The following is a 21,023-nucleotide window of genomic DNA, read 5'->3' as shown; positions in this document are numbered from 1 at the left end:
GAGCCTGCTTAGGACTCTCTCTGCAGCCCTCTCAAAATAAAGAAATAAACTTAAATAATAATCTCTCTGCAATGCCATCAGCAAAAGCCAAATTATGGAAAGAGCCCAAATGTCTATTGACTGATGAATGGGCAAAGAAGAATTCCACACACAATGGAATACTAGTTGGCAATCAAAAAGAATGAAGTCTTGTCATTTGCAAAAATGTGGATGGAACTAGAGTGTATTATGCTAGGCAAACTAAGTCAGGCAGAGAAAGATTTCACTCATATGTGGAATATAAGAAACACAACAGATGAACATAGGGGAAGGGAAGAAAAATACAATAAAAACAGGGAGGCAAACCCTAACAGATTCTTTAATACAGAGAACAAACTGGGGGTTGCTAGAGGGGAGTCAGTGGGAAGATGGGCTAAATGGGTGATGGGCATTAAGAAGGGCACTCATTGGATGAGCACTGGGTGTTATATGTAAGTGATGAATCACTGGGTTGTATTCCTGAAACCAATACCACACTGTATGTTAACTAACCTGAATTTAAATAAATAATTAAAAAAAGAAGAATCATCTCTCTGCAACAATCCTCTCTATAAAAAGGTGTGTGTATGTGCACGCGCACGCATGTGTGTGTACAAAATTTTTCTTTCAAACCAGGTAGATCAGAAACTTCCTAGAATTTAAACCTTGAACATAGTGACACAAAACTGAAAATGGTAAGAGTTCACTCATTCTTCTGGTTGCCCTGAAGATGCCATTTTGTGATTACTGCTTCCCAGATTCTCAGAGTTGCTTTATACTTCTGACCCCTCTGAATCCCCCTTTTCACATTTCCTTCAACTCTGTAAACCACCCTTTCATCCTACCAATAAATATACTTTTTTGCTTCAATGAGTAAAATTTATTTCTGTTGCTTTCAAAGAATTCTATCAGGTGCAGATCCCTTTCCATTTTCTATCCTCCAAGGAGATGAGAGAGAGAGAGAGAGAGAGAGAGAGGGAAAGCGAGTGCACTAAAGATGTCTTAAAGCAAATAATAAGGCATGCCTTCACTCAAGAATCTAGTATCTAAAATCATTTCATGAAAATGACTGTTGCCGTGGCAACCTTTCAGTGTGTATTCAGTGACTTTATGTGCATTGATTAACATTTTAATGTAAACCAAACTGTATTGGCTTATTTGGCCTTGATTCCTTTTTAAATATAGATTGTTCTGTCTCATAAAAGTAATCAGAGCTTCTATTCAAGATGGCTGACTAAACAAGTAAATTTACTTTCCCCCTACAGTTCCTATTGGAACGACACTGTAAAGGAAAGCCCTCCATGTTTATCTCCCACCCACCATTCTATACACCTATACACGCACGTACACACACATACACACACACTCATGAAAACCACTAAAGTCCCAAGTCCTGTCATCAGAATCTGTTCTGATGATCCAACATGCTCAATAAGGTTAATATCCCTCCCATTAGTTGGATTAAATACAGTCAAAGTCAAAATTGTGAGACTTTTTTATTAGATTCTGACAAGTTGAATAGGAAATTCATCTGGAAAAGAAACTGTAGACAAGACAATAAAATGTTAAAGAAGAACACTGATCAGACAAGCCATGACCATAGAGAAAGTCAAAGTGGATAGCAGAAAAGTGGCCCAAAGAGTCTAGAGAGATAAAGCTCTAGGGAGAGGTGTGCCTATTTCTCATCCTGCTGAACCACCCACAAGCACTTCCTTATTATCTGCATCCAGGACAAGTTCACCAGAACTTTAGGTAGCAAATTGTTTCCAAGGCCATATAAACCACTGAGCACCATGTAACATTCATGTGCTACCTGATTCTGAGATTTAGCAGCTCATTGACTCAGAAAACAATTTCATCCTTCCTGAAGAAACCAGTCAGGCAGTCAAAAAAGATAAATAAAAGGAAATAAAGAGGTGGATTCACATGTATTGATGTCAACAATTGATTTTACATCTTCAGAGAACTTAGGGAAAATGTTTAAATATAGTCATAAAAATAAATAGATTTTTATACACACACAAAGGATCAAAAGGATGAAGCACAAAGAACAAGTCAACTATAAGCAGCAATCCATCCAATGGCAGCATCTCACACAATGCAAGACCCAGAAAGGTGACATTAGGCAGCAAAGAAACGTAAAGGTGCTGAGTACAAGAGGCACAAAGATTCTACAGTGAAGAAAACAGAGGTGGAAGCTTGTACCAGTTTGTCTCACCCTCATAGGAGTGTCCTACAAGCTCAGCTAGGTGAAATGAAAGTAAGAGTAGAGAAAGGAGGAGGAGTGGGGAGGAAAAGAAGAAAAAGAGTGAAGAATAAAGAAATTCTACAAAACCATGGTAACAAAAATTGAGAGTTTAGTAATAGCTCCATATAACTGAAATAGGGAGACCATAACAGACTTGTGTATGTATTAACATTTAGTTCACCATAAATGTGGCATTTCAAATGAATGAGAATGAAGGCTAGTTTAAAACGAGTTGGAGTTAGATAAAAATTGAAAAAATAAAGATGGATCCCTATGTCACACTACCAAAATTTAAATACCACATATAATGAAGATCTAAAGTAAAAAAAAAAAAAACAAAAGTATAAAACTACCAAAAGAAAATATGAGAACATATGGATAAGGAAGGCCTACTTAAGCAAAATATAAAATCCAGAAACAAGAAATTAGTTTTATAAAATGGAATGCCTGGGGTACCTGGGTGGCTCAGTCGGTTGAGGGTCCCACTCTTGATTTTGGCTTGGGTCATGGTCCCAGGGTCATGGGATCAAGTTCCGCATCAAGCCCACATTGGGCTCTGTGCTGAGCATGGAGCCTGCTGGGGATTTCCTCTCTCTGCCTCTGCCCTTCTCCCCCCTTCATGTTCCCTCTTCTGTATGATGAGAGCATAAAAAAAATTAAAGATTATAAAATTAAAAGGTAATATTTGCAAAATATTTGCAATATAAGTAAAAAATAAGAAAAAAGAGTGAGGGAACTTAATTTTTTTTCATGTGCAAAGGAATACTGGTAGACACTGTTCAATGTCTCTAATTTACATTCTATGCGCTTCTGTAATAATAAAAATTTTAGTTGAGCATGGATTTGCCAAAAATAAAGGTTATATCTCACAGCTGCCCTTAAAGCTTGGTCACCTTTGGCTTGTGGCTGAATTCTGGCCATGGTAATACAAAAAGAAGAATCATGGAGGAGATTCCAGGAAACTTCCTCAAAGAGTATGTGTGAATCCTTGATCCCCTTCTTCACCTTCTCTTCCATCCTCCTGCCCAGAACACAGATGCTTCCATCTTGGACTTGTGGTCAAGGTGAGGAGTTGGATTTGTATAGGAAGGAGTTCCCCTTATCCTGTGGAAGACAGTCAAGAATGGTATGCATGTAGATGAGTGGCAGCAAAGGGATGGAAAGTTGAGCAAAGTAATACTTACTGGTCTCACTGTGCTTGATGAAGCAAGAGAAAACCTAGCTAAGAGTAAGGGAAGTGACAACTTAAGGACAATGGTACCGACATGGCACTGTTCTTGAAAACAATGAAGAAAGAACCTGAAAACAGCAATGCCACAGAATGAAAGAGCCTAGCAAGAGTTTAAGGCCATAAATGTGTAGTGGTACCAATCTGCAAGGTTTATTACAAGACCTACTGATACTTGTCTCTAACATCGACTAGTTAATCTGAAGATAGAAGCAAAGGAAGCAAATTGAGGCATCAATCCATGGTTGGGATATAATAGACTGGGTTTAGCAATAGAATAGAAGTAAAAGGAGTATTTATGGGAGAACATTTTTTTAAGATTTTATTTTTAAATAATCTCTACACCCAACGTGGGGCTAGAACTCACAACCCCGAGATCAAGAGTCACACACTCTGGGGCACCTGGGTGACTCAGTAAGTTGGGCGTCCAACTCTTGATTTCGGCTCAGGTCATGACCTCACAATCGCGAGATTGAGCCCCACATCAGGCTCCATGTTCAGCATGGAGAGATTCTCTCTCTCCCTCTGCGCCTCTCCCCACTCACATGCTCTCTCTTTCTCTAAAGTAAGTAAATAAATAAATAAATAAATAAATAAATAAATAAATAAAATAATAAAAAGAGTCACATACTGTACCAACTAAGCCAGCGAGGCCTCCTTATGGGAGAATATTTTAGATGATCAAACATGAGGCTCATAGTGAAGAAAGAAAGCCTAAGATGGGTTTACTAAACTGGGAGGAAGTGGCAGGACCAAGAAATTGAAGATTTTGACAATGGTGAAAAACAGAGTGGAAATGAAGCTATAGAAAAGCTAAGGGCTGGACCCAAGGATCAGGATACTTGAATTTTACTCAAAAAAATGTAATGAAAATTTTCTTCTAAACATTTCTTCTGAGGTGCCTGGGTGGCTCAGTCGGTTAAGCATCCGACTTCAGCTCAGGTCAGGATCTCATGGTTCACGAGTTTGAGCCCCACGTCGGGCTCTGTGCTGATAGCTCAGAGACTGGAACCTGCTTCAGATTCTGTGTCTCCCTCTCTCTCTGCCCCTCTCCCACTCACACTCTGTCTCTTTCTCTCAAAAATAATTAAAAACATTTTCTAAAATGTTTAAATATTTCTTCTAAAAGGAAGATGTTCTAGAAGAAGGCCAGTTCCAGAATATGACCATGGAAGAGACAGGAAAAGTGTAGCACAGTGGTTAAAAGCACAGACTTTGAGGCAGGAAGAATTTCTGTTACTAGTTTTGTTATTTATCTTCACCATGCCTGTTTATAAGATTGCTGTGAGGAATAAAAGAAATAAGTTGCTTAAAGAGCTTTGTTCAGTGTCCAGCACATAATAAGCTTTCAATAATTGATAGATTTAAAAAAACAAAAAGGAGAAAAAACACAGACATGCCCTATTATTCTGTCTACTATTAATTAAGATACACAACACATTATGAAGTGGGAAAATGTAATACCTTTAACACTGATGCTAATTTTGCCTATGGGCAGCAAACATTTCCAAATTGTAATCAAATATCTAATAAGAAACAAGTGAAAAGCCTAATCCAATCATGAGCTCTTCTTTTACTCTGATTGAAAATGTCTAAGAAAATGAATACGCACTATAGTTCAGAAGGAATGCCTATTACAATGAACAAAGTCAGCAATTACAGCAAAAACTCAACCCCCTCAACTGAGCCAACATTTTGAAAAGAGGAAAAAGTATTTTTAATTGAAAAATATTTTTAATGAAAAAGATTTTAAATGAAAAAGAACCGATTTCCAGATAACAAGTAAAAAATAATCGTAAGTAAACAAGCATGGAGCCAGTATGCTTAGAGATAGCAGAATTATTCTTGGTAAAGCTGGAAAGGATGTCAGAGTTACCTAGCCAGTCAGCATGATAGGTGTCAGAAAGCTTTCCCTAGTCCATATGCCTTATCACTCTTCCTTCACTCTTTAAATTATCACCTGAAGTATGGGAAATGTGTACTGCACATCAAAAGTATTAAATAAACCAATTCAGCAGAAGCCCTTACAATGCAGTTGGAGAAAAGCTATAGCCCCTGTTATAGGCTAAAGGAATGACTGCACACTTGTTATCTGCTAGTTAGGTTTTAGGGCTAGTTAGGTTTGTTCTGTGATATACCAAAATCCATTTAACTCAAATGGCTTTAGACCACACGACTATCAGGCAATACCTGCTGTTCAGTGCCTGGCACATAGCAGGTACTCAACAAAAGTTATTAAAATCCATTTGTTTACTTATTTACCCAACATTTAGTGAGTGCCTAATATGTGCCAAACATTATTCTAAACATTAGAAATACAGCAAACCCATTTTTAAATTTTGTCTTTATTTTGGTGCTATTTGCATTATGAAAGTAATGCATGATTATTGCTCAAAGTGAAATACAAAGACATATCAAAATTTTCTTTGTGGTCAAACATGGGATCAACTGTTTTAAATGTTCCATGAACATATGGGGAGAAAAGTGTTTCTTCTCTATTCAAAGGATGAAATGTCTTTTTCCTATATTTATGAGTGCATGTGCACATGTGGGTGCTTGCATACACATGCAGAAAGTTTACTTATACTACTGTTCAAGTCCTACATGTCCTTATTTTTTTACCCCCTGGAGATGTCCAGTTTTGATATGCACACAACAAAATCTCTTACGATAATTATTTTATCTCACCAGTCAATGAAAATGGAGATAGAAGAATCATACAACAATGAATTGAGATGCAAGAGCTAAAGTAATCCATTTGTTAAGCACCAAATGAATCAGAAAAACATTAAATGAGTTGTTAATAGAACTGTTTATAGCCAGGGGCGCCTGGGTGGCTCAGTCGGTTGAGCGGCCGACTTCAGCTCAGGTCATAATCTCGTGATCTGTGAGTTCGAGCCCCGCGTCGGGCTCTGTGCTGACAGCTCAGAGCCTGGAGCCTGTTTCGAATTCTGTGTCTCCCTCTCTCTGACCCTCCCCCGTTCATGCTCTGTCTCTCTCTGTCTCAAAAATGAATAAACGTTAAAAAAAATTAAAAAAAAAAAAAAAAAAAGAACTGTTTATAGCCAGACTTCAAGCTGTATTACAAAGCTATAATCAGCAAGACAGTATGGTACTGGCACAAAAACACTCAGATCAATGGAACAGAATAAAGAACCCAGAAATGGACCCACAAATGTATGGCCAACTAATCTTTGACAAAATAGGAAAGAATATCCAATGGAATAAAGACAGTCTCTTCAGCAAGTGGTGCTGGGAAAACTGGACAGCGACATGCAGGAGAATGAACCTGGTCCACTTTCTTACATCACACACAAAATTAAACTCAAAATGGATGAAAGACTTAAATACAAGACAGGAAGCCATCAAAATCCTCGAGGAGAAAGCAGGCAAAAACCTCTTTGATCCTGGCCACAGCAACTTCTTACTCAACACATCTCTGGAGGCAAAGGAAACAAAAGCAAAAATGAACTATTGGGACCTCATCAAAGTAAAAAGCTTCTGCACAGTGAAGGAAACAATCAACAAAACTAAAAGGCAACTGACAGAATGGGAGAAGATATTTGCAAACAACATATCAGATAAATGGTTTGTATCTAAAATCTATAAAGAAGTTATCAAACTCAACACCCAAAAAACAAATAATCCAGTGAAGAAATGGGCAAAAGACATGAACAGACACTTCTCCAAAGAAGACATCCAGATGACCAACCGACACATGAAAAAATGCTCAACATCACTCATCATCAGGGAAATACAAATCAAAACCACAATGAGATACCACTTCACACCTGTCAGAATGGCTAACATTAACAACTCAGGCAACAACAGATGTTGACAAGGATACAGAGAAAGAGGATCTCTTTTGCACTGCTGGTGGGAATGCAAACTGGTGCAGCCACTCTGGAAAACAGTGTGGAGGTTCCTCAAAAAATTAAAAATATAACTACTCTATGACCCAGCAATTGCACTACTAGGTATTTATCCAAGGAATACAGGTATGCTGTTTTGAAGGGGCACATGCACCCCAATGTTTATAGCAGCACTATCAACAATAGCCAAAGTATGGCAAGAGCCCAAATGCCCACCGATGGATTAATGGATAAAGATGTTGTATATACATATACAATGGAGTATTACTCGGCAATCAAAAAGAAGGAAATCTCACCATTTGCAACTACATGGATGGAACTAGAAGGTATTATGCTAAGTGAAATTAGTCAGAGAAAGACAAGTATCATATGACTTCACTCATATGAGGACTTAAAGACACAGAACAGATGAACCCAAGGGTAGGGAAGCAAAAATAAAAAATAAAAACAGGGAAGGGGACAAAACATTAGAGACTCTTAAATGTGGAGAACAGAGGGTTACTGGAGGGGTTGTAGGAGGAAGGATGGGCTAAATGGGTAAGGGGCATTAAGGAATCTAACCCTGAAATCATTGTTGCACTATATGCTAACTAACTTGGATGTAAATTTAAAAAATAAAAATAAAATTGTATACTGTAAAAAAAAAAAAACTGTCTATAGCTAAATACATTGTGGATTAAATGATAAAATGTTTTTTTCTTCAGAAAAATCCTTTTTCTGTCGATGTCAAATTAAATCCCTCAAAACACAACAACTACATATCAGATCATTTACCTCTTCTATGAGTCATAATTATTCCTGTTGGCTCATTTTTAATGTGGGCTTTTGTATGGTTGAAAATGACTGTGCAATTAGGTAATTCTGTTAAAAAGACAAAAATTAGGTTTTTCTCTCCAGAAACAGAAGCCATATGAATACAGTGATGAGAAACTAAAAAGCAGTTCAGAAACACTTTTAACTATAATACAAAGTCCTGTTTGGCTAGCCTACAAACATGATTGTGAGCAAATAATCTGCCTGCATTGTTCATCTTTAAAGGTCCTTCGCTTTCCTTTCAGACAACTCCCCTCCAGGTTTCAAATAAGGAGCAAATAATGTGCAAAACACAATTATGTTACATGTATACAGTAGCCCAATCCAGAAAGAAATGAGCCACAAAAGGAGATGCCCTGCTGATCATCTTTGCTATTAGTCACATTGTTTAAAGTTTCATAGGTTTTGTATGGATAGAACACAGAGAAAACCTTTCCATAACAAAGGGCCCAGAGGATGGATACTATGGTAAGGACAGGTGTTTATAGTTCTACAAAATGTTTACTTTTCATACAGTACAACAAATGAGTTCATCCGCACCTGGCCAAATGACAGGGAGTTTAATCTTGAAGTTGACCACAGCTCCAAACACTTGTGAAGTAAATTCGCTTAAAATCTTCACTCATCAGATTATTTTCCCACTTTGAAAACTTAATAGTTTATTAAGTAATGTAGAAACTAGTGCTGCAAGCCCTTATCTTTAGAGGAGGGACTAAAGATTATTTAGTTTTTCTTGAAATTCTTTTACATTAAAATGACTTGTTTTGTCAAGAACACTTTATTTGGTCTGAGGGTATATTTGGCATCTACCAAAATGAATCTAAAAACTATTCATTTCTGCATCATTCCTTATGTGAGCAAAAAAAACAAAAAACAAAAAACAAAACAAATAAGAATTACTATGAATAGATTGAACCAATTCTACCATTAAGTTTCCTTTGAAAATAATTCTTTGCCATAATCATAGTTATTTAGTGACTATCTACCCAGTGCTTTACCCTCATTATTTCATTTAATACTCTCAATCATCCAACAAGGGGTGCCTGGGAGGCTCAGTAGGTTAAGCATATGACTCTTAATTTCGGCTCAGGTCATGATCTCATGGTTTGAGTTCGAGACCGACATCAGGCTCTGTGCTGACAGTGCAGAGCCTGCTTAGGATTCTCTCTCTCCCTCTCTCACTGCCTCTCTCTCTCTCTCAAAAATAAGTAAACATTTTTTAAAAATATTCTCAGTAATCCTTAAGGGTAGACAATATTACAGGTGACCTTATGAAGAGGACTAAGGAAAGTATAACATAACAAGGCCATCCAAGTTACTGCCTTCACCTCAGCCAGGTTTAGTCATTCTCAACTTGTCTGCTAACATGCCGTGACGTAAATTCAAGGCTCAGTAATCAGTTTAAGGGAGATGTTATGTGTGGATGCAGAAGGGGGCACCTAGACGTAAGGAAAGAGTTCTAACTTCGGATTATCCAATCCCCCACTCCCTACCTTAGACTGGGTCATTACCACACTGAACTGTAAATTCCTCAAGCAAAGTGAAACTAAAGCCATCTTCCCCGTGGCATTGCTGCCAAGGCTGGTGACTGGCACAAAGGAACCTCAGTACTGTTTATCTAGTGCCTCTATTCCCAGCAGACCATATTACCTAGTTCTTAGCAGGAGAGGGAAGAAATCTCATCTTGAAGGGACCAATTTCTGTTTCTCATGGCAAACATAGCATGGCAATTCCTTTTGTCCCCAAAGACCACCCTATCCTCACGGCCCACCTCCATGCCTGGGCAGCCTAACGAACGCTCTCTGTGCCCATCTTGCTCTTATGAATGAGTTCCCATCTCTTTCTCAAAAAGTAATGCCACTCTGGTGTCCCTGCCACCACCAGTAACTCTGCCTTTATAGAACACTGTGCTCAGCAGGTCAGTCAGGCTCCTGGAAATGCAAACTGGAGTTTCAAAAGGATGAAAAGATTCCTGGAGGATTTTGTGGTGTTTTGGAGAGTGCCTCTGGGCAGATCACACACTGTGACAAGTTCTTTCCAAATTGTAACAATTCAGTCACACCTTCTACAAAGAACTGATTTTTTCACAGTTACCATGGTGGTAGCTGCCCTTGCTCATTTTCCCCCAAATCTTGAAGTGACTTGGGATTATGATACTGACACAAACGCATGGTTTTCTAAACACTGCTCCCATTCCAAGGTGCCTATGAACTGGCAAATAAGAACAGGTAGGAGGTGAGGGAACCCTACTGATGGCCACAATGGAGTTGGAAACAGTTTGGCACATCCAGCCCAGGGAAGGCGTCCCACTCCCCACTCCCACTGTTGTCAGAGGAAGAAAAACCAGCTGGATGGGAAGTGGAGGCCTCACACTCTAGTCTAAGTTGCATGGCCTTCTGCTGGCAGTTTTACGTTTCTCCCTTGAAATTCTTCTCTTTAATCACAGATTCTCATTAAGGGAAGAAAACATTGGGAGGGAAGGAAGAAACAGACACTTCATATAAGAAATTTTCCCCATTAGATAATGCTTAAAAATTCTTTAACTAGACATTCACAGGCAAAGAAATAAATGAATCTAGACACAGACTTTATACCTTTCACAAAAAATTAACTCAAAAAGATCACAGACCAAAATGTAAAATACGAAACTATAAAACTCCTAGAAGACTACATGAGATAAAATCCAGGTGACCCTGGGTCTGGTGATGACTTTACAATACCAAAAGCACAATCCATAAAAAATAATAATAATAATAATAATAATAAGTTGTAAAATAAATAAATAAATACATACATAGTACTTCATTAAAATTAAAATCCCTCAACCGGGGACAAAATTTTTTGTTGTACAAATAAAGCTGAAATGCAAACTCCAATCTTAAAAAGATAATGTTGAGGTTTAAAATCATACTAAATATAAAAGACTAACAGCAGATCCTTGTCCAGGCCATACTGTTTCATTGTTGTGGTGAAGGTAAGGAGAAAAGAGATGAGACTACCCTAACACAATTATGTATAAGAAAACAGGAAAGAAAAATATTTGTGAAACACACAAGGAACAAAACCTTATCCTAGGGAGGGATAACATGATATTTCCATTTTACCATCTTGAACATATATATGACTTCTCTGACAGATACGAGGAAACCTGATGGCTCAGGTGCTGAAATCAGATTAAACATTTCCTTGCTATCAACAGCCAAGGCCATCTCCGTAAGTCTCAGTCCAACCCAGCATTCAATTCACAGTCTTAAATATTTTCACTATTTTAAAAATTCTGATAAAAAGAGATGTCTTAATACTAATGTATATGAACCCGGTATTTGACTCAAAAAATATAAACAAAATAATAAAGACTAAAGAATTAGGGCAAAAACAAATTATAAAGACAGTCATGAAAGTAACAAATCCAAGAGTTACTTTTCTGAAAAGTGACACTTTAAATTTTTTTTTAATGTTTATTTATTTTTGAGAGACAGAGTGTGAGCACGGGAGGGGCAGAGAGAGAAAGACACAGAATCTGAAGAGGCTCCAGGCTCTGAGCTGTCAGCACAGAGCCTGACACGAGGCTTGAACTCACAAGCCGTGAGATCATGACCTGAGCTGAAGTCAGACGCTTAACCGACTGAGCCACCCAGGCGCCCCTGAAAAGTGACACTTTATAATAAAGTGTCAAGAAACACATAATAAAGATACGAGAAATAAGAACAAAGATCAAAATTTAAAAAAAAAAAAAAAAAAAAAGAATATATAATCTTTGCTAACATCTATCAAAAACCATTGAAGAGATCCAATTTCTATCCAGGGGGAAAAAACCCTTCTCCAAATTCCCCTCCTTATATTCTGTAGTTTTCTAGACCTCTCCAAGGTTCCCATGTCCCAAAGGCCTCAAAGTCTTCCCCAAATGTTCACCTCATGTATCTCTTTTCATCCTTCTCCTCCCTCCCTCTTTATCATGTAGGGTTGGTTATCATGTAGAAGTCAGATCTCCATCTCTCCCATTACTGGAATTCTCTACCACAAAGGATACCCTAGAACTAATCCAGCAAGCCAAACTCCTAACCATTCTCCTCCTGATTTTCAGGTCCCATTTGCTCCTCCTCTTCTCCTCATGCTTTACATCAGAAGTCTGGGTTCCAGGCCACAAAGCTCTCACACATGAACTAATCTATAGAATTCACCCCCCATCCCCATCCATCAAAAATATATCCTCACGTCCAAGCAACATTGAAAGAGTAGCCCTCAGGAACCAAGAGGGTCATCCCCAGAACTCAAGGATGGTCCAAAATTGGAACTTAATATAGCATGCCACATCAACATAATACCAAGATAAATTATGGGACCTTAATGGCTGCTGAAAGACATTTATAAATACAAATAGGAAGTTGCTAGGACAAGAATTTTGAACAAAATATAGTTGATATCTCTGTGAAAAAGACAGAGATTAAGGTTGGGGGCAGACAAATCTACTTTTCTAGATCTAGTAACAAGGAAATCGGATCCCAAACTTGAATTTACCTTCACTTGTGTCCTCCTCAGGCCCAACTGAATCTGTTATAGCCTGAAATTTGGCCTTGCAGGATGTCTGTCTGCCTCTAGAGGTCTGGAGAACTTATCTTATTAAAATTATTAGCCATTTTTTGTTTTATTGGCTATTAATATAAGTAACTGAATGTGGATTACATTCTGTGATCTATTTTTTAAAAAATAAAATCTAGAGGGGCGCCTGGGTGGCACAGTCGGTTGGGCGTCCGACTTCAGCCAGGTCACGATCTCGCGGTCCGGGAGTTCGAGCCCCGCGTCAGGCTCTGGGCTGATGGCTCAGAGCCTGGAGCCTGTTTCCGATTCTGTGTCTCCCTCTCTCTCTGCCCCTCCCCCGTTCATGCTCTGTCTCTCTCTGTCCCAAAAATAAATAAACGTTGAAAAAAAAAATTAAAAAAATAAAAAAATAAATAAAATCTAGGTTTTCTCACATTCCCAAATACATGTTCATTGTACCTAATTAGAAATCTGAATAATAGGGGAGCCTGGGTGGCTCAGTCAGTTAAGTGTCTGACTACTCATTTCAGCTCAGGTCACAATCTCACGGTCACAGTCTCACAGTAGTGAGATCGAGCCTCTCTTTCCCTCCCTCTCTCTCTCTCTCTCCTCTCTCTCTCTCTCTCTCTCTCTCTCTCTCTCTCTCAAAAAAAAAAAAAAAAAAAGAAAGGAAAAGAAATCTGTACAATATAACAAAATTTAAATTACCTACATTCTCACCATCCAAAAATGACTACTAATTAAAATTTTAGTGTATTTTCTCCCAGCATGAATTTGGGAATATAAGCAATCTTGGTATTTAATAAGGACATAAGTTTGTCACTGGAGTTATAACAATCATTTCTGTCTCAAACCATTCAATGGGACATCAGAGGCTACTAGATTAAAGAGTTTTAACAGAGTCTCAAGGCAAGAGATTAAACATTTGTCTACCCAAAGCACCAAGGGCATTAGATGCCCTTCCATGGTATTCACAGAGTGAATTTCTGTGTGTGGTTTGGAAAAAAAGCCCTACCAGATGGTTCAAAACAATTAGCGCCTATGTGACTTACACATCTACATATACACACATGGACACACACACCAGTTGAGAAACTTTGCCCTAGGAATTCATCGATGACTGATTTGTTTGAAAATGTATGGAGAGGGTCCATAGCTTTCACCAAATTCCCTGAACCCGTGACTACTTCAAAATGCCAGGAGTCCTAGTTTGTAGAATTCTTTCCAGCTCTAATATTCTGACACTGTTTCAGGCTGGGGCATTTTTCTGCCTGCTTAGATGACAAAACTCTTAGAAAAGCTGGAGGATATAAATGGAGCTGAGCTCTTATATCAGAAGGAGATTTTGAGGGAAGCTAACCCATGGAAAATGCACACATACCCCTTTACCTTCCCTGTATATCATTTGTCTCACTTTGACAGTGCTTCCTCTAATATCAAAACACCAGAGACTTAACAAAATTACATCAATGTAAAAATAACCCCACTTTTCAAGGATATGCCCAGAAGTGTCTGCTCCCAGCACTACTACTCCCAGTTATACTTTGTGATGAGAATAAGAGTTACTAATCCTGGGGTCAAATTAAGAAATGGGAGGAAATAAGCTATCATATTTTCAAGGCCTACCATGCATTTGACATGCCTTAAAACCTTCATCTGATAAATTCCAGAATCAGGCCTCAGTCGTGGCTCTAGTTAATGTTAGAGTCTAACCTCCAAGCCAAACCTTCTCCCCGTATCATCAATCATGCATGTTTTACATTCTTACCAATACCTTGGTTGTCTCTCAAACTTCTATCTTAATTAGGAGATCAGTTAAACACACACCAGCCTTATTAAAAAAAAAAAAAACTTACATATTTTACTTTGAAGCATTGATTCTGAAACATAAAAGAGTTTTGTAAAACCATTTTGTATTATAAAGCAGATTAAGAATTTATTGTTCAAATACTGCCATCTGGTGGCCAAAGATAGTAACCCAAAAAACAGATTTCTCCTAGAAAAGATACGGAAAACCCCAATAGCCCTGATCACCTGGTTTGTTAGCAGAGATTGAAATCTGGAACGTTACATAGGAAAATATTATCTGGAACATTATATGAGAAAATCTTAACATGTTTATGTTCCACTAATTCTGATCCATAAGAGATACGCTGTCCATAAACAATGGCAACAGGATGTTTATCAAAATGTTTCTGAAAGTCAAAGATACAGCCTCACAACACATTTGACAGTTAAATTAGCTCTAACAGAAAGAGTTCTGTTTTCTTTTTGCTTTCAAAGCATGACATGAGGTTTCATTCACTCAACAAAATTTTATTGGGATATCGTTATGTTCTACGTTCACTGAATTTCACTGGGTACTTGATGGAACTTCAGTAACATGTTGTAGACAACATCATGGCCTGGTGAAGAATAACATCCCCACCCTATACGATTGGGCATTTGTGCCGTACCTGGGCCTCTGCTTCAGGGGTGAGTGTGGGCTAACAGCTCCCGCCTGCAGGGGCCACCTTCTTGTCATTCACATTAAGGGGACATATGGTCTATCAGTTTCTCAGGTAGATAATTCAGATAGGTGTGCCTACTGGGGACTCTCCAAAACCTTGGGTCTCCTACCTAATGCCTGACCAGCCGGATGGATCACATTTTAGTATTTGACCTACTTCCTACCCTTGCTCTGTCATGAACATTTTCCCTTTTCTGGGTTCTTGAAAGCAAAAATAAGTTTCTGTTCCCTAGTCACTGGGCAATTCTCTAGGTACTTAGTAACCTAGAGAATATTTATGACAAAGGAAATGCTGTCCATAGTGGATAAGAATCCAGCTGCTCAACTGGCTTTTTAAGCACCCCTGAAAGCCTCCTTCTCTGCCCTGGACCTAGGCTCCTATCTCCAGAATGCAGCCAATTAAAGAGCAACAAAGGCTGATGGTCTGCTGGTGAACCAGGACATAGAGATGCCCGAGGACCCTGGCAACTCCAACCAGCATTGTAAGAGTACACCCTATAGTTTCTGGAGAAATTTCTGCAAAAGGTCCTTGGCCAGTAGCTAGTCATTAAATTTGAAAATATGATATAGTTTTTCTTCCAATCAAAGCAAACAATACAGGACAATAGTGGGGGCAGTGGATTGTGTCAACTTTTCAACTTGGAGCTGCCAGAAATCCAGAACTGTTTGCCTCCTTTTCAGTCTTAGATTCCATGGCAACAGTGCAGAACCAAAGAGCTACCAGCACATGGGGATGATGTATGCAGTCCACATGAGTGGTAAACAACTATTGTTTTTGCAAACTGCTTCTCCCTCGTCCATGAAATTCTAGTGGGGCCAACAGTCTTGTGGCCCTCCACTCCTCACCTCAAGATAGTCCTGTTACTTGAGATGGCCAGAGTATGCCATCCACCTAAGAGACACAGTAATTAGTCTAGAGATGAGTATGTGACCTAAGCAAAGAAGTCAGTGTCCTTTCTGTGCTTTGGCAGAAATGTGGAGGGGTAAGGGATGGAGAGGATTGAGCTCTCTCACTCTGAGGCCCACAACTGTTCTTACTGCTCCCTAGAGAGTCAACCCAAAAAAGCAGAACTAAGAAATGAAAAGGGAGCCTAATGATGTCATTTAAACCCCTAGAGATTCAGCCATGCTCTTTGCCTCCCTGATAGGTCCAGAACCAGCACAAAGTGGGACAAATGAAGACTTCTTTAAAAACTTACTTTACGGATTAAGGCAGGAGTGCAAAGAATTTCTTGTGCTTTAGAAAGCTTATTGGCTAATTTCAGTCTTAGAAAAAAAAGAAAAAAGAAAAGACCCAGAGGACAGAGCAATAGGAGCTAACAGGCTGAAAGCTGAGGACTCGTATCTTACAGGGAGGGACTTTAAGTATAATCTAATCCAAGGCCCTGGTTTTAAATATGAGAAACCAAGGGGCACCTGGGTTGTTCAGACGGTTAAGCATGACTTGTGATCTCAACTCAGGTCTTGATCTCAGGGTTGTGAGTTGAAGCCCCGCATTGAGCTCCATGATGGGCATGAAGCCTACTTAAAATACATACACATATACATACATACATACATACATATGAGAAGTTGGAAGGTTCGAAGTGCAAAAGAGCTTGCTTGAGAGAATATTCACCGAGGCTTCACAGATCAGACGGGTTTAGTTTGGGAGAGGTGTTGTGACCGGCGCAACAAACACCGAGATCAGGGTCCTGAGGGTAGGGGAATGTAAGAAAAAAAAAGAGAAGAGAAGCCAGTTTGGGAACAGGAGGGTCCCCTGGGCTGATGGACCAAGTGACGGCTTTACTGTTGCTGTGCACAATCTTTTATATCGAGACTCTTATGGATCAGGTCATTCTAAGAATAAACAGGTTTCACATGATCGCTGCCAGCCAAAACATTTAGTTCTGTGTACCTTATGAACTTTCTAAACGGGTCACGACAAGACCTTGTTGATAGATTGCTAGCAAAACACAGTTCCCCTGTTTGTTTCTCTTTGACCCGGGGTAGAAAAGGGGGGTAACATTACTGCCAACACCCACAGACCACAGGCTTCAGGAATTAGCTTTCTCAGCCTTGACAAGGCTTTCGTATGCCTTTGCAAGTGGGGGAATGGGAGGGGGAACCACCGGGTTGGCTGAGTCAACAGGGAGCCGTTGCTCGACCCGGTCTCAGCCTGGCACCGGGGTCCGGCCTCCCACAGAGAGGAGACCAGGACTGAATGCTGGACCATCCCACTACCAGGTCCTTTTCACGTTCATGCTTGTTTAATCCTCAGTCAACATGAGAGGTACATATTTTAGTTCCATTTCACAGATGGTGAAATTGATGCCAGAGAGGTTAAATGACTAACCCAGTGCCACACAGCCAACATAGAACAGAGCTGAGCCCCGAATACAAGCCTAAGGTGATTTTCTTTTTTCTACTCTGCATTTACATGAAAAAAATATTATGAGGCAGGACAGAAGTGAGTGGGACTTAGGAGAGTAGCCAATCCTTATTCTCAAATAAGATATCAGTGTCTATGCTGCCTGGCTGGCTCAGTCAGTACAGCATGCAACTCTTGATCTTGGGATCGTGAGTTCAAGCCCCACATTGGAGGCAGAGTTTACTTAAAAAAATATATATATATATCTCAGTGTCTGAGAGGATCCGGGAACAAAGAGATGAATGCAATAAAGGCCAAGATCTGGTTTAAATTGCTAAATGAGCCCCTTAAATCTCCAAGTCCCAGCTGCCTTCTAAAAATTGAGGAAGTTGAAATAGATGGTCTCAAAATAAATTTGCAAAATGGAACAGGCAAAAAGAGTTGAACAGTGAGTGGCCCAGAATCCTAGAGGTCTAAACTCCTTTCCCACTGCCCCACATCCTGGCCACTCCCTTCCCTAAAGTTTGGGTAGACAGCAGCTGCTGACAAAGGAACACTCAGGCACTTGAGTGTATCTCTGATTTGATGAGTCATTCAACAATGGCCTAAATAATGCTAATAACACATGAGAACACTAATCATTAGTAGACTCTAAAACTCAAAACCCATTCCTTTATGGTAGAGTTTGTTAAAAATTTTTAAAAAGAAAGGAAGAAGTAAAGACAAAGTTAAGAAATTAAGATATTAAGAGTAGATTACTCCCGTTCAGAGATTCTAATGGAATTTGAGAGCCCTTTTCCCCAGCTCTGACTTAAGATTTGTCATAAACTATTTAAGGTCTATTCTTCATGTTCTCATATAAAGCATTCACTTGTTCAGTTTCAGGTTTCCAGTTCAGCTCTGTTATCATATCTACCTTCTCTTTAAGCAACAAAGGAACTCCATTTTAAATCTGGTTTCTTGGCTAGAGTTGAAGTAACCATATTCAACCAGTTTATTTTAATAAAACAGCTGCCTTGCCTAGGTATGATGGGGCTAAGGTAAAAGAGGATAGTCCCTAACGGAGGAAATACAACTTAGAGTCACAAATGTGAGTTATGTGCATTTGTTCTATTTTTTCATGCCACTATGCCCTGTACCTTGAGAAGACTCCACCCAACTACAACACAGTAATAAGTCTGGGATAAACAGGCAAAGTAAGACCATTTTTTCTAGTGATCATGTAACAATAGCCCACTTGGGAGAGGGGGTGGCATGGGACCTATATACCTCAATATTTCATGTCCTTTTTTCTGACTCCTCATTTTCTCATCTGTTCTTCTAAAACTTCTGTTGTTCAAGGTCACAGGGTAGCCTGGCTAAACAAAGAATGTAAAGGTGGTCACCTCACTCTTCAACATTTCCCTCACTATATCTCACATAAATCACATATATCATCATATATCACATACACTGTGATATAGTCTCTCCTTGGTTGCAGTTTCTTACCAAATATTCTCATTGTGATTTTAATATCAACATGCTAAACTATATAACATTGTTGATTAGGTAGAAAATTAACTGTTTTGGCAATACCTATTTTTAAAAAGTTCACTGGGCACCTTATCTGAAGTTCAGTTAAATGTTCTGCAATTCCCAAGTACATTGGCTGAGGCCTCATCAAAATCTCTGCCTTAGTCAGAGATTACTTACTGAATCCAGCACAGTTTGTACTGTTAACATACTGTACCCATGAGATACTGCCATTCCCACTATCCTGGGATACATTCATGATATAGCTGATCTATTTTTGCAGATGACTGGTTTTAGTAATGTAGATTCACTGCCTTTTAGATAGCTCATGATAAGTCGGCCAGTCAGGGTTCCTGAACCCCTCAGACCTGCTGAAGATTTCTCCACTTCCCAAGATTCCTGCCTGAATGTGGTGGCTAAACTAGAGCAAGCAGCTCCTGGGCCTGAATTCCATCTCTAGTCAGAAGACCCCAGGATGTGCATGCACCAAAGGGCTGAGGAAGGAGCAATGAAACCAAAGGAGAGCATCTCAGGGATATCTTGGAGGTAAGGTCTCTCCCCCTAGTCCTCCATAGGAGGGGATCCCAGACACCTCCTAAGCTCCCATGCAAAGTGGTGACTTTTTCCTTCAGAGCAGAAGTTAAGTTGGGGTTCACAGACCCCTTAGGGAGTCCATGGAAGCACTTTAAGGGTACATAAAATGTGTATACATTATTCTGGGGAGTGAGCTTCGTGGCCTTCATCATTTTTTTTTTTTTTTAAATCTAGTCTATGGAAGAATCTTCAGAGCTCTGTGGAGATCTCCAAGTTGTAGCTACTGGGACAGAGAGAGGCAGTTAGGCCAATTCTGACAGAGATCAATGCTGAATCTCTGACATCCAGCCATATCCAGTGTATGTGACTGATTACCAGATACCAGACTCCAGGAAGCATCCCTGAACCTGCAAGGACTCTTAGTGACCATCTCAAGTATGGTCCGGTCCTGGAAAGGACCATTTGTACCTGGATATCTCAGACAGACCCAGAAGATGAAAAATATATAGGCTCTGAGCCTAAGGTTAGCTGAGTTCATCACAGGTCCCAGACCAAGCCTCTGTGACTGATGTCTGAGCAGGAAGGGATGGGAGCCATTGAAAAGAAACAGTTGGGGTGCATAGGTGGCTCAGTTGGTTAAGCACCCAACTCTTGATTTTGGGTCAGGTCATGATCTCATGATTGGGTCTCATGATCTCATGCATGGGATTCTCTCTCTCCTTCTCTCTCTGCCCTTCTCCCCTCATGTGAGCACATGATCTTTCCCTCTCTCTCTCAAAATAAATAAATATTTTAAAAAAGAAAAAAGAAAAGGAAGTCGTCAGCACCAGGCCTGGTCCCAAAAAGCTTGGAGCCAGGGGCGCCTGAGTGGCTTGATTTCAGTTCAGGTCATGAACTCAGGTTCATGAGTTTGAGCCTCAAATCGAGCTCCACACTGTCAGTGCAGAGCCTGCTTGGGATTCTTTCTCTCTCCCTCTCCCTCTATACCTGCCCTGCTCTCTCTCTAAATAAATTTTAAAAATTAAAACAAAAACAAAAACAAAACATGGGGCCAGGGGGCCTCCCCCAAATCCTGCAGAAACAAAGGGCTGGTCCCTATAAGTAGTCATTCTCCCTTATCTAATGCCCAAAGTCTCCCTGGATCCTGAAATAAAATTGACCATGCAGAGGGAAGGAAGGCCTGCAACTAGCCCAGAAAACCAACCAGGAAACTGTGTGTGTATCCTGGCAGGGACAGTCTAATCTGGAACTTTCAGAAATGCAAAGTGCTTTGAAGCCCAGAGTTCATTTATATTGTGGTTCTCAGACTTTAATATGCAAACGGTCATCCTGAATGTTTTATAATACAGATTCCTAGGCCCAAAGGATTGTGATTCAGTGGTTTTGAGATAAAGCCCAAG

The 21,023-nt window shown here is 39.6% G+C and overlaps 1 protein-coding gene across 6 annotated transcripts in view; it reads right to left on the bottom strand.

Annotated features, from left to right (window-relative positions):
• Positions 1–2,764: 2,764 nt before the first annotated feature.
• The window catches only part of APTX (aprataxin), a 38,758-nt gene continuing 20,499 nt past the window's right edge, over positions 2,765–21,023 (bottom strand). For 4 of the 6 annotated variants that reach the window (XM_015073429.3, XM_027039280.2, XM_027039281.2 and 1 more), the window contains one exon: positions 3,235–3,370. The gene's annotated coding sequence lies outside the window, so the exon portion shown is untranslated. Of the gene's footprint in view, positions 2,898–3,234; positions 3,371–18,846; positions 18,936–21,023 lie in introns of those variants that run through there. The other 2 variants (XR_003413944.2, XM_053205010.1) reach the window with 2 other exon arrangements.

The sequence above is a fragment of the Acinonyx jubatus genome, chromosome D4, assembly GCF_027475565.1.
Source record: "Acinonyx jubatus isolate Ajub_Pintada_27869175 chromosome D4, VMU_Ajub_asm_v1.0, whole genome shotgun sequence".
In the NCBI taxonomy this organism is placed as follows: Eukaryota; Metazoa; Chordata; class Mammalia; order Carnivora; family Felidae; genus Acinonyx; species Acinonyx jubatus.
This window is presented reverse-complemented; position numbering and strand designations above follow the sequence as displayed.